Genomic DNA, 12,029 nt, shown 5'->3' with positions numbered 1-12,029 from the left:
ACGGGGGTACCATGGAAGTGGAGTGACGAATGTAAACGAGCTTTCCAGAAGAGCAAAGCATTGATCACATCAAAAGAGGAGTTGGCTCATTTCAACACAGTACTACCAATTCGGTTGGCGTGTGATGCATCACCCTATGGCATTGGAGCGGTGCTGTCACACAAATTCCCGGATGGCTCGGAGAGGCCAGTAGCCTTTGCGTCTCGGTAACTAACCTCAGCCGAGCGTATCTACGCCCAGATTGATAGGGAGGCCCTCAGCCTAGTGTGGGGATTGAAAAACTTCAATCACTATCTGCATGGGCAGAAGTTTACCTTGCTGACTGACCACCAACCACTTGTCTCCATCTTTAATCCAAAGAAAGGCATTCCGGTAATGACTGCGCAACAGCTACAAAGCTGGTCCCTTTTTCTAGGGGAGCACCAATATGAAATCGAGCATAAGGGCACGTAACAGCATGGAAACGCTGATGGGCTATCATGCCTGCCACTGCCTACTGCGGAGGAAGCACCAGCAGTGGATCCTGTTGAAATATTTCATTCGACTATAATTGAATGTTTGCCAGTAACTAACGCTGGTGTAGAGAAGGAAACCCGAAATGACCCGACGCTGTCTCGGGTATATGATTTGATGGTGAAGGGATGGCTAGCACATGATGACTCACTGTTGCCAGCATTCTCATCCAGAAGAGAACAGCTGTCAGTATGCCAGGGGACCTTGATGTGTGGATCCAGAGTGGTAATTCCACCCAAATTAAGGGACAGAGTGCTCAATGAGCTTCACGAAGGTCATCTGGGAAGGGTGAAAATGAAAAGCCTTGCTAGGCTTATGTGTGGTGGCCGGGGATCGATCAGCAAATCGAGGACCTGACAAAGAGCTGCTCAGGATGCCAGAAGGTCCAAAATGCACCACCACATGCCCCTCTACACCCATGGGAGTGGCCCTCATCGCCATGGCAACGGGTGCATCTTGATTTTGCTGGTCCATTCATGGACTCAATATTTTTAATAGCCGTGCATGCGCACTCGAAATGGCCTGAGGTGATCAAAATGTTCTCCACCACCACGGAGAAAACTATTGCAGTCCTACGGACCATTTTTGCCAGGAACGGCTTGCCAGAGCAGATTTGCTCTGTTAATGGACCACAGTTTGTGTCCGAAGAGTTTCGAAGATTTACGAAAAGGAATGGGGTAAGGCATTATACATCTGCCCCGTATCATCCAGCCACAAATGGATTGGCTGAGAGGTTCATATAAACCTTTAAAAAAGCAGTAAATGCCATGTGTGATGACGACATTCCACTGCAGCATAAGGTGGACAATTTCCTGTTAGCCTACAGAAAGGCGACACATGCAGTCACCAACCAGGCCCCGGCCATGATGTTCTTTAACCGAAGGTTGAGATCTCGTCTGGATTTGCTCAGACGAAATGTACGAAGAGATTTTGAGAGTAAGCAATTCCAGCACATCAATGAGAAGCCGACAAGGAGCTTCAATGTAGGGCAACCAGTCTTGGCCCGCGACTACCGAACAAAGAAATGGCAACCAGGAACGATATGCACACGGCAGGGGCCACTAATGTACACAGTGGATGTTGGGGAGAACATTGTGAGACGCCATGCTGACCAGATCCTAGAGTCACAGGAACAAGCCAACCCCATGTCTCGGCCATACGTACCTGGTGAGCAACCCGACGTACAGGTCGCATCTACCTCAGAAACAGCAGCATCGAAAGCTGATGAACCAACCGACGACAGTGGGCCAGAATCACCTCCGCACCAAGAGCAAGACACTCGGGAAAGGCGATATCCAGAAAGGATCAGGAAGCGTCCCCAAAGACTGAATTTATAAATAGACTATTTTCAGCTAATGTTGCATGTTAAAAGTGTTCACTGTAATTAGTTTGATATTTAATTGTTAAATGAGTGTTATGGTACTGTTAATCTAAAAGGGGAGGAATTGTAATGTATGTACCTTTAAGGGGAGAACTACTTTTTACAGCTCCTGTATACTGTAGTACCGGCAGTGACCACACCTGTATATAAACCCTGAGTAGTGATCTGTAAAGTTAGTTCTAGAGTAATCCTCATTCAGTAAACACCTGTTGATCGTTCCCTGCAGTCTCTTGTCTGATTATTGAAGGACACAACATTAAGATACACGGATCTAACAGGTCTAGTTTATTGTAACGATCGCTGCGGCTCTTTTCAATTTCATGAATTCGTTGAAAATTACATATATCCAAGCCAGTGAAATCGTCATTGCCGAGATTAAACACTCAGAGCAGGGTCAGCGGCTCTTTGGTCTAGGGCTGTGATTCTCGCTTAGGGAATTTATATCAATTAATGCGAGACATTTAATAGAACCAGTTTCCTCGGCCTGGAGACATTCCACAAGTCTTCAAATAATAACTGACAGAAAATCAGTGCAGAGCCTGTGCTCAGTATATCGCAAGAAAATGGCAATTGTATTAATAAAAGCGGGAATTCAATCCCAGATGTGCCGAAACTGCGAGGTAAATATGTAAATCCGTTTCTTTCCAGAAGCCTACTACACATTTTCCACATTGTCAATCTGGGAGCACGGGCAGGACATGCAGTAAAGGGACTTTATTAAAGATTGTTTCGAGAGTTTGGAAACAGAAATACTGAAATATAAGGGATTTTTGGATGATTCCTTTTGGATAATAAAGGTAGATCGAGGTTAGTGAGAGGTTAAGGCGAGGGATTGCTAATCTCGTTGGGAGATACGTGGCCTGAAAATGTTACAGTCCCCAAGTTAGACAATCTTTTCTCTCCCTGTTTGGTAAAAATTCTCCTACTTTCTCAATCTAATATTTCACCCAGCTGCTATGGAATGAAGATCGAATCGAGATCTCCTTCCTCCCTTCCGTTCCTCAATCTTACATTCCCTTCCAACTTGTTCGCAATTTCCTGCCTCACTGGACAATGAGCCTGATTCTGATGTTAACTCTATGATCGATATCTTATCAGTTCCAGTCCTAACCTCGTCTTTTTGCAGAGTTATTCAAAGCTGTTTGATTGAAAGCTCTCCAACATGTTATAAAACCGTCCCTTTAAAGGCTGTGAGATATAACAAGCGTTTTAATGGTGAGGGGAATCTTTAGAGGAAGAGAACATCTCCTGCAGCAATATAAACAGAATCGGTGCCCAGCTCTGCTGTTCGGGGCAATCCTCGTCTCCTCCTTTTTCATTTTCAAATCGATGGGAGAAGCTGAGAGTGAACTTCAATCTACACGGGCTTTCCAGAGCTTGAAAGATTAACGGGAAAAGCAAATGATGAGGGAGCTGGAAAAAAGTGCTAACTTTATCCTTTGAAAATTAATTTAATTTCAAACTTTTTGTCGACCTTAGACCAGCGCAGTTTTCTGATTGGCACCAAGTCTGTACATTTTATTTCTGTTAAACTTTATTCTGCTCCTGCTCTTCTTAAATAACACAGCATCCCGCGCCACGTGCATTCAAAGACATTTCAATTATGGCCAACCTCCTGTAATTGCGGCTTTCACCCACTAGCGCTCTTATCACTTACCCTTTATTTGTTTCAATTGCACACGTCAACAGACCTGTTAAGATTAAAGCGGAACGCTTTCGATCTTACTGCACCGCACCAATGGGCCAATACTTCACACTTAAACCCTCGATCGCAGCTAGGTAGCGCTGCCCGTCGTTCACGCACCTCAACAGTTTTAGGAAAAGCGCCAACCAGCATAAAAAAAAACCAGTTCTTCAGTTAACAGGCACTCTATCACAAGATTCTCCCAGGAAATTTCGTGAACAATCGGGCCCCTGTCCTTCCAAAGGCCCTGCTTTCGCAGTGCTTATCTGTTGAGCAGTCCCACAGATTTAAATGTATCGACTGGTTTCAAGGTACTAATGTGCATTGGTGCGAATGGGACATGTGCCCTCAGGAACAGCTGTGGTAGCAGAGAAAACTTAACGTCGTAAGTAAAGGAAATACTTACATTTTTATAGCGCCTTTCACGACCACCGGACGTCTCAAAGCGCTTTACAGCCAATGAAGTACCTTTGGAGTGTAGTCACTGTTGTAAGGTGGGAAACGTCTCAGCCATATTGCGCACAGCAAGCTCCCACAAACAGCAATGTGATAATGACCAGATAAACTGTTTTTGTTATGTTGATTGAGGGATAAATATTGGACAGGACACCGGGAATAACTCCCCTGCTCTTACTTCGAAATAATGCCATGGGATCTTATACGTCCACCAGAGAGAGCAGGTGGGGCCTGGATTTAACGTCACATCCAAAAGACGGCACCTCCGACAGTGCAGCACTCGCTCAGTACTGCACTGGAGGGGCAGCCTGGATTTATATACTCTAGTCCCTGCAGGAGCAATCTGATCCCACGGCCACCTTCCTCAGAGGCCAGTGTGCTTCTCACTGAGCCACAGCTGACACAATGTAGGTAAAAGTGAATGTCAGATTAAGGGAAAGCTGCAGGAAAGTGACAATGACATGAAAGGAGGAAAGTGAAGAAGGGCTAGTGGTTGTGGAAGGATGAAAAAGCTGGAAGAGGCGAGTGTGAATTATGGAGAATAAGGCACAGGTATATGAGAATGTGGGGTTTTGAAGGAATAAATAGGTTTCACCACAAACAAGATAGATTTCTTCTTTTAAAAAATAAAGATGATTCTCTGAGTTTTATTAGCAGGTGCCTCAAGGGACAGAAGATGTAAAGCAAGTTGTGCCGTGAATCGGATTCCAACCGAGGTTGCTGCAAACACAACGCAGAGTACTGACCACTGTACGATCACGGCGCCACAGATCATCCTTCTACCAATTACTGTAAATCTGTGCCCCCTGGTTATTGACCCCTCTGCTAAGGGAAATAGGTCCTTCCTATCCACTCTATCTGGGCCCCCCATTATTTTATACCCCTCAATTAAGTCTCCCATCAGCCTCCTCTGTTCCAAAAAATCAACTCCGCCTATCCAATATTTCCTCATTGGCAAAAGAACCAGAGGGGAGATGGGGAGATTTTGTTTTATGTTGCGAGTTGTTATGATCTGTAATGCTCTGCCTGAAAGGGCGGTGGAAGCAGATTCAATAGTAACTTTGAAAAGGGGATTGGATAAATACTTGAAGAGGAAATGTTTGCAGGGTATGGGGAAAGAGCTGGGACTAATTGGATAGCACTTTGAAGAGCACGATGGGCCAAATGGCCTCCTTCTGTGATGTATGATTCAATGTTTCTGTGAAATGTTTTATGGAAGTATTCATGCGAATGAGGCGGATCAGATGCCCGCTCCACTATCCTGCTTTATTTTTGTGTATTTGTGCCTGTGCTATTTCAACCTATTTGAAACGATTCAGAATTCGCTACCCAGGAAGCTCGAAGGCGGAGACTACTGACGACGCAGTGGCCAAGTGGTAAGGCGTCGGTTTCATAAAATGACGATCATGGGTTCGACCCCCATCTGTGCCCAAAGAGGTTTTATCACCATAAATGTGACTCTTCTCTTGATGAACTCTATCAAAATCGTTAATAATTTTGAACATTACTATCAAATCTCTTCTTGGCATTCTCTGCTCTAAAGAGCAAAATCCCAGCTGCTCCAGTCTCTTCACATAAATGAAGTCCCTCACCCCTGGTACCATTCTAGTAAATCTATTCTGCACTCTCTCCAAGGCCTTGACTTTCTTCCAAAAGCGTGGTGCTCAGAATTGAAGACAATACTCCAGCTGATGCCTCACCAGTGTTTTTAAAGTTTTAGCATAACTTCCTTGCTTTTGAAATCTATTAATAAAGCCAAGGATCCCACTTGCTTTTTTAACAGCCTTCTCAACGTGTCCTGACGGCTTCACAGATCTGTGTACGCACACCCCATGTCTCCCTGTTACTGCACCCACTTTATAATTGTACCATTTAGAGGTAGTTAATAGCTTTCTGACCAGTTTCGGGGCCAGTGATCTCCAGAGCGAGCCGATTAAAGTAAATAATTGTTCACGTTGAAATTGTACCATTTAATTCATTTTGCCTCTCCTCATTCTTCCTACCAAAATATATCACATCACACTTCTCTGCGTTAAATCTCATCTGTTTCGTTTATGCCCATTTAACCAGTCTGTATATGTCCTCCTGTAGTCTGTTACTAGCGTCTTCAATGTTTACTACATTACCGTCTTTCGTATTATTTGCAAAATTTGAAATTATGCCCTCTATACCCAAGTTCATTAATCTTCATCAAAAAGAGCAGCGGTCCTACTACCGACCCCTGGAGAGCACCACTCTAAACTTCCTTCCAGTCTGAGCATCGAAAACCTCTCCCTGCAAAAACGTCCTGACCTGCGGAGCAATTCAAATAGACAGAGCGAGAAGCGAAAGCAGAGAAATTTCAAAACTAAGATCGATAGATTGTTGTTAGGCAAGGTTATTAAAGGTTCAGGCAACAATGGAGTTAAGATACAGATCAGCCATGACCGAATTGAATGGCGGAACATGTCCGAGGGGCTGAATGGTCTACTCCTGTTCATGTGTACAGAGATCCACACACACAAATCCAAACACAGCTGCACATACACGCAGAGCTGAATAGATAGAGAAACAGAGATGGAGAGACTGGCACACAGACAGGGAATTAATCTGAGTCAGATAGAACGATAGTGAGAGAGAGAGAGAGCGAGACAGCAGGGAGAGAAAGAGAATGCATGGCAGAAATATGGACAGAGAGAGAGACAGAGAAGGAGGAACAGACAGAGAGGGAGAAACGAAGAAACAGGCGCAGAGATAGCGAGTCATTGGAGTGCACAGCATCTCAAATAGAACATTATAAAATGTTAGAAATAACTACGAATGAAGCTGCCATTATTCACCGTTTCCACATTGCGCGTGTCTGCCTCTCTCTCCGGGGAACCCATCTGAGGAGGAGACCTTACAGGGAGCCTGTGGTCCCAGTGATTCCCCATAATAGCTCACCCCGGGACAGGCTGCGATTACATGTCGCTGTTCAGTTATAAAGAAGGAGGGATAGCGTCTGATAGAGATTCAGACAGATCAAGAGAGAGAAACAGGCAGAGTCAGCGAGAGAGAGGGAGAGAGAAATAGAGAGAGAGAAATGGAGAGGGAGGGAGAGACAGAGAGAGAGAGAGAGAGAGAGAGAGAGGGGGAAAGAGAGGAAGAAGCTGTTGCGAATTTGCTGTAGTTTCCCAAGTCCAGGGCGGGAACACCAAGTTCTAACACAATTGGCGGTAAAGCGCTTTGGGACGTTCTGAAGTCGGGAAAACCGATAAAATACACATCCTTCCGTTGATCATCTTTACAAACTGCTGGGGATAACAATTAAATAGATTGACAAGGAGGACTACATCTCTCTCCCGGTCTGTCCCTCTCGCTCCCTCTCTCTCTCTGCCATACCCACAGAATAGCGAATCACAGGGTTAAAGATGGAAACAGATGTGTGTCTCTGTCCTGTTTCAAAACCGCAAAATGAAAGAATCCCGCGATGACGGCTCGGGCAGAATTGTTTCTGTGGGGAGTTTGACCTTCTGCCAGAGGTGGCGAGAGACAAGGACGCGAGGCTATTAAGAGGCTTCGCAAAAATAATTGCAGTTAAGTCTGGAGCCTAAAGCAGCTGTGGATCTATGAAACTATCAGACACTTTACATCGAATGTACAGCACAGGAAAAGGCCATTCGGCACAACTGGTCTCTGCTGGCGTTTATGCTGCACACGAGCCAACTCCCAACCCACATCTTCTAACTTTCAGCATATCCTTCTGTTGCTGTCTCCCTCATGTACTTATCTAACTCCGCCTGAAATGCATCAATGCTATTTACCTCAACTATTCCTTGTGGTAGCACGTACTTTGAGTAAATAACTATCTCATGAACTCCATATTGGATTTTTTGGTGACTATCTTATATTGATGACTTCAAGCTTTACTTAGTATGACACAAGAGCTTTCCAAAACCCGCCAGCGCCTGGAGACCGGGAAATCCGTCAGGAACAGCATTCACCACCAGGGATGAAATCTTGCTCGGTTCAACTGCCTGTTGTCAGCGGACTGCAACACATCCAATGGTGAAAATGAGCGACAATATCTGGAAACAGTTAACAGGTCAGTGTGTTACAGAGTGGAACCGACAGTAGCTTAACTATCTTAATTATATCACATCTTTATCTTCTAAATCCAAAAGAATACAAGCCTAGTCTGTGTCGCTGTTCTTGATAATCTAAACCTATCAGCCCCGGTATCATTCTGGTCAATCTGCGTTGCACCCGCTCCAAGGCCAATATATCATTCCTAAGGTGCGGTACCCGGAACTGGACGCAGTACTCCAGATGTGGTCTAAGCAGAACCTTATACAACATAGGAACATAGGAACAGGAGTGGGCCATTTAGCCCCTCCAGCCTGTTCCACCATTCAATGGGAGCATGGCTGATCTGCGACCTAACTCCATATACCCGCCTTTGGCCCATATCCATTAATACCATTGGTGAACAAAAATCTATCAATCTCAGATGTAAAATTAACATTTGATCCAGCATCAATTGTCGTTTGTGGAAGAGAGTTCCAAACTTCTACCACCCATTGCGTGTAGAAGTGTTTCCTAATTTCACTCCTGAAAGACCTGGCTCTAATTTTTAGACTATACCCCCTAGTCCTGGACTCCCCAACCAGTGGAAATAGTTTCTCTCTATCTCTACTATCTGTTCCCCTTAATATCTTGAAAACTTCGATCAAATCTCGCCTTAACCGTTAAATTATCGGGAATACAACCGTAATTCGTGTAATCTCCCCTTCTAATTTAACCCTTGGAGTCCGGTTTTCAATCTGGTAAACCTACATTGCACTCCCTCCAAGGCCAATATATGTGTAGCTTTCAAAAGCTCTTCTAATAATTTGCCCGTGACTACACAAGCCATGCTGGGTACAGGTATATTGTGTATAATAAAACAGGTTTATTAAGCATTAAACTTCCAGTAGAAAGAAGTAATACTGAACAAGAAGATAGTCACAGTCTGTTCGTTGAACGCTGGTGTTCCTTCCGAGTGACTGTTTAGCAATCTCCTGATGTATCTTGCTGTGTTCTGTTGACTGAAGCTCCTATCAATTTCTGGTTATGCGGTGGGCGCTACTTTCGGTGTTCAAAACCTGTATCTTTATACCCTTTTTCCTCTCGTTTTCCCTACGGGTTTGTAATTACGACGATAATGTATCCCAATAAGTTGATCCTAATTCAGCCGAACTCAGGGGTGCATAAAGCAAAGTGTGAAGGTCCTGCATTGGCTGGAATCGAACCCGGGTCTAACACGGCAGGCAAAAAGCTTCACCAGAACCAGGCAATGACCGCACAGACCCGCGCTGCAGGTGCCCAGTTAGGAATGTGTCTGAAAGGACATGCAGTCTGACAGGGCTCCTGTGATGACCCGACCCAGTCTGATCTATAGCCGCAGCACCGGCCGCTTGCGGCTGCGATCACCAAATGTTTAATCGACGTGAATTTGAGCGGGATATTTCTGCGCAGATGCGAATCCTGTCCCCAACGCTGCTGGTTCAAGCTGTCTTCCTGAACTGGTCTGAAAGGATAGCTGGTCAGCTGTGGGAGGCGGTGCGGTGCTGTGCTGCCCGTCACTACTGTCAGATGTGTCCAGTATGAAACCTGTCTAAGTGCCCAGCAGACTGACTTTAGTTTGACCATCTTTTTAATTTGTTTTCCAAGAGTTGCCCTGAGCAGGTGATGCGTTTCTTTCTGGAGAGCAGTTCGCCAATCCAGCTCCGAGGGAAAGTGGGTTTTGATTGGATTCACTTGTGTAACAGGGAGTGTCGGGGCGGCAGTTTCCCTTCCTGAAGGACATTCATCAACAACTTGAGGTTTTGCTGTAAAATCTCCCTGTCGACCCCCGGAACCCAGGAGCCCTGACCTGAAACACGACTTGAACCAACAACCTCTCAATGCTGCATCTTGATTCATTCAGTCATTATTCACAGAATCCAATGAGATCTCCAGTGCGCCACAGAGCCGATTACATCACAAAACCTTTTCAGTTACCCGGCTGGTTAGTTTTCACGTTGCTCCCGTGAAGCTCGTACAATGTGGGGAAATCATGGCAAAATTTGCTTTTTTCCTATTTAAAGGAATGTTGTTTTCTACAGTGTCCATAAGCTGTGAGAAGGTGAGTTTTTAATAACAATAAATGGGGCTCATAAGAACATAAGAACATAAGAAATAGGATCAGGAGTAGGCCAATCGGCCCCTCGAGCCTGCTCCGCCATTCAATAAGTTCATGGCTGATCTGATCCTAACCGCCAATCTACTATCACAGAACCATCTCCTGAATCTAACAGAATTAGACACACGAAATAGGAGCAGGATCAGGCTACACGGCCCCTGGGCCCGCTCCACTACCCACAGGGCCATATCCGATCCGAACCTAGACTCATGTCCAAATTCCTGCCCACTCCCCGTAACCCTTAATTCGCTTTACTTCAAGGAAACTGTCAACTTCTGTTTTAAATTTATGTAATGATGTAGCTTCTACAGCTTTTTGGGGCAGCTTATTCCATAGACCTACCACCCTCTGAGTGAAGTAGTTCCTCCTCATCTCAATTTTGAAAGAGCAGCCCCTTATTCTAAGACTATGACCCCTAGTTCTAGTTTCACCCATCGTCGGGAACATCCTCCCCGTATCCACCCGATCCAACCCCTTCACAATCTTATATGTTTCAATAAGATCGCCTCTCATTCTTCTGAACTCCAATGAGTAGAGTCCCAATCTACTCAGTCTCTCCTCATACGTCCATCCCCTCATCCCCGGGATTAACCGAGTGAACCTTCTTTGTACTGACTCGAGAGCAAGTATGTATTTTCTTAAGTATGGACACCAAAACTGTATGCAGTATTCCAGGTGCAGTCTCACCAATACCTTGTACAACTGAAGCAATACCTCCCTATTTTTATATTCTATCCCCCTAGCAGTGAAAGCCAACATTCCATTGGCCTTCTTAATCACTTGCTGCACCTGCATACTAACCTTTTGAGTTTCGTGCACCAGGACCCCCAGATCCCTTTGTACTTCAGTACTTTCCAGTTTCTTGCCATTAAGATAATGACTTGCTCTACGATTTTTCCTGCCAAAGTGCATAACCTCACACTTTCCAGTATTGTATTCCATCTGCAAAATCTCTGCCCACTTACTTAGCCTGTCTATGCCCCCTTGCAGGTTTTTTATGTCCTCCTCACTCACTACTTTCCCCCCCAACTTAGTATCATCTGCAAACTTTGATATGTTACACTCGGTCCCCTCCTCCAAATCGTTAATATAGATTGTGAAGAGTTGGGGACCCAGCACTGACCCCTGCGGAACACCACTAGTTACTGATTGCCAGCCTGAGAATGAACCATTTATCCCAACTCTCTGCCTTCTGTTAGATAGCCAATCCTCTATCCATGCCAGAATATTACCCCCAATCCGTGATTTTTTTTCTTAAGCAATAATCTATTGTGTGGCACCTTGTCAAATGCCTTTTGGAAGTCTAAATACACTACGTCCACTGGTTCCCCTTTATCCACCCTATATGTTACTTCCTGAAAGAACTCAGCAAATTTGTCAAACATGACTTCCCCTTCATAAAACCATGCTGATTTTGTCCTATTAAATTATGATTATCCAAATGTCTTGTTACTGTCTCCTTAATAATGGACTCCAACATTTTACCTACCACAGATGTTAGGCTAACCGCTCTATAGTTTCCAGCCTTCTGTCTACTGCCCTTTTTAAATAAGGGTGTTATATTAGCAGTTTTCCAGTCTGCCGGGACCTTTGCCGAGTCCAGGGAGTTTTGGAAAATTATTAGCAATGCATCCACAATCCCTACCGCCTCTTCCCTCAAGACCGTAGGATGTAAGCCATCCGGGCCAGGAGATTTATCCGCCTTGAGTCCCATTATTTTACCGAGTACCACTTCCTTAGTGATTTTGATCGTGTTTAGCTCTTACCCCCCTATAGCCCCCTGTTTGTCCAGTGTTGGGATATTCTTAGTGTCC

This window comes from Somniosus microcephalus, unplaced genomic scaffold, assembly GCF_052327205.1.
Source record: "Somniosus microcephalus isolate GS21.2 unplaced genomic scaffold, FLI_Smic_1.0 unresolved_chr1, whole genome shotgun sequence".
Taxonomy (NCBI): Eukaryota; Metazoa; Chordata; class Chondrichthyes; order Squaliformes; family Somniosidae; genus Somniosus; species Somniosus microcephalus.
This window is presented reverse-complemented; position numbering follows the sequence as displayed.